Below are 2,751 nucleotides of genomic sequence, written 5' to 3'. Positions count from 1 at the left end.
GAGATAATGTGCTTTCTTAAAGTAACTCAGTTTCCTTTTGCAATTTACTGGCTCTTTCCTCAGCTCCACTGCCAGGGCTTTTGAAGCCAGAGCTCTGAGATAAACATGCAAGCTTTATGTTTGAGACATGACCCTGATATTCATTAAATAAATCTTCAGTTTCCACTGAGCTTTATGAGGGAGCCATTACCATGAGTCTCTTATCAATCTGAGTACTAGATGTGTGGAACAATTAGAAAATAAAACGAGATTCCTGATTCCGGGCCAGTCATACTCCTTAGTTTTTAATCCCTTCTGAGATCTCATTGAAATAAAAGTAGAGAATACAAAAAGAAATAAGAGAGCAAAGATGGAGGGATGTATACGAGCCAAGCCTGATCATTTAGACTGCTGAGGACAGGCAATGTCTTTGGTCAGCCAGCAAAGGAAAGTGGGAGAGGCAGGACTGAAAACATAGAATTGATCGAAGGCCTGCAAGACTGGCCAGCCGCATCAGTTGATGACCTCACTTCCTTTTCTCAACCGGAAGTCATTTTTTCTCAGGCAAAATGTCAGACATCTTGTCTTCAAAGAAATTGAATCAATCTGAGAGAGTATAAGAAGAAAGAAAAGCAATTCGAATCTCTGGGAAAATACCAAAACTGAATAAAAGACTCTTAATTTAAATGAAAAGCAAAGTATAATATGACATGATCATATTTAATTGATACAGTATCAGTTAATAGCCTTAAAGCTTGAAACATTTTCCTGGATAGTGGATTGAGCACATGGAGGAGAAAGTATACTCCTGCTCATAGTTTGGCCTGAGCTTGACCAATACTCACATGGCCATCATAATGTAAGTACCGTTCAATGAGTTTCGACTTTTACAGTCAGTCAGTCTGTAGGAAAATCCTGAATACTTGGTTGTGGTTGCAGGAGAGATTGTGAATGCTTAAAATCTTTGTAAATATGAGGCTGAGAAAAGGTTGCATGTGAAGAAAGAAAGAGGCTTTACAAGTGGGCCTCTCTCCCCAGAGACACCAACAAAAGGACAGAGAGCAATAGAGGTTTACTTCTATAACCAAAATAATATAAAAACAAAAATATTTATATAAATAGTCATCATTGGGAAGAGGAGAGGAAGAGAGGGTGTGGGTGAATGCCTCATGTTTTATATGGGAAAGTCAATATTCACTAAAATTGATATGTAAAGAAATAGAAGTATGAGTGTTTTAACTAGTATTTTGGAAATAACTTCCAGAAGAACTAAAAACAGAAACCGTTAAACCGGGTTGCCTCTAGGTGCTGGGGGTGGGGTGGGTGGAACAGGATGAGAGGGAGTGAAGCCCTGTTGTTTTTCTTCAGAATCTCCTCTGTTCTACTTGATTTGTTATCAAGTGAATGCAGCATTTTAATTTGTAAAAGGAAAAAAATTGCAAAGCAGGAAGCCTTGCTGAAGAGACAGAAAGTCATTACCCATCTGGGCCAGGCCTGTGATCACACCTGCTGATGGGAAAAAACAGGGATTGGACCCTTGGAGACAGCAGATCATCCTCAGAACCTTTAACTTTGACTTGAAAAATTAATTCAATACCCTTAACCTTTTTGTTCTTGGTTTGCAGCCAAAATTAAAATTAACTTGCATTGTTTGGGATGCTGATCAAAAGTGACTTGGGAAATGTATAGGAAAAATACTGAAAGGAAATCTGCCAGTATGGTTTTTTTCTCTGCCTTTTTATGCTTTTCTTCTCAAATTTTCTACCATTACAATGAGGGAAAATAAGGTTTTTCGGATTTTTTTAGAGACCTAATTTGATTAATATCACTTAAATGCAAAGAAGGAATTTTAGGTGGTCTCTAAGGATGGGGGACTGTGTATGCTTAGCTGGCCATCATATTTCCAGTGCCAGCAAAAGTTTGTCGAATGAATAAATATAATCTAATCACCCAGGCTGGCAGCCACAGTGAATATTTAATAGTGAGAGCAGCCTGGAAGTGTTGGTTTGCCTAGAACTATGGAGGTTCCCAGGATGAGAGACTTTCAATGCTAAAACCTGGACAGCCCCAGGAAAACTGGGATGAGTCGGTACCAAGCCTCAGGAAGGACTGGATATTCATTATCACCCTCTCAAGCCATTACCACACACACTTTTGGTCAAAACTCGTAAGCTCTGTTTAAACTTCAATCGGTAAAACAACTGAATTTCACAAGGTCCATCTTGGGCCCCTTTCTCTCCACCCCTACCCACCATCCCCATCCTTCCCCAGGCTTTCACAACTGTTCTTTCACTGAGGACTCTCCTGTGCTCATCTGCCACTGCCCCAGTGAATGTTCAGGTCCTCTACCAAAGGCCTTGCTTTTCCTCAGTCCAGCAGATACTTCTCAGCCCTCATCTGTGCAGCATCTCTGCTTGCCACTCTCATTTTGAAACTCTCTTTTCTTAGCTTCATACCTCCCTAGCTTCTAGTTTCCTTCATTTGTTATTTTAGGAAGATAAATGTGCTGCTATCTTTAAGTTGGTTCATTTGTTATTTTACCAAACTTGGTGTCACGAATGAAGTTAAACAAAAATTGCATAATCGATTGTTGAATTCACTCCAATGTATTTTACACTGGGAATGTTTTAGCTTTTATTTTGAAAATTTATTTTGAACAATTTTAAATCCTCGGAAAAGTTGCAAGTATAGTGCAATGAATACCTTTAGACTTTTCTCCTGTACTTACCAGTGGTTAAATATTTTTCCACAATTGCTTTATCTCTCTCTCTC

Source organism: Pteropus alecto, unplaced genomic scaffold, assembly GCF_000325575.1.
Source record: "Pteropus alecto unplaced genomic scaffold, ASM32557v1 scaffold398, whole genome shotgun sequence".
NCBI classification, from domain to species: Eukaryota; Metazoa; Chordata; class Mammalia; order Chiroptera; family Pteropodidae; genus Pteropus; species Pteropus alecto.
This window is presented reverse-complemented; position numbering follows the sequence as displayed.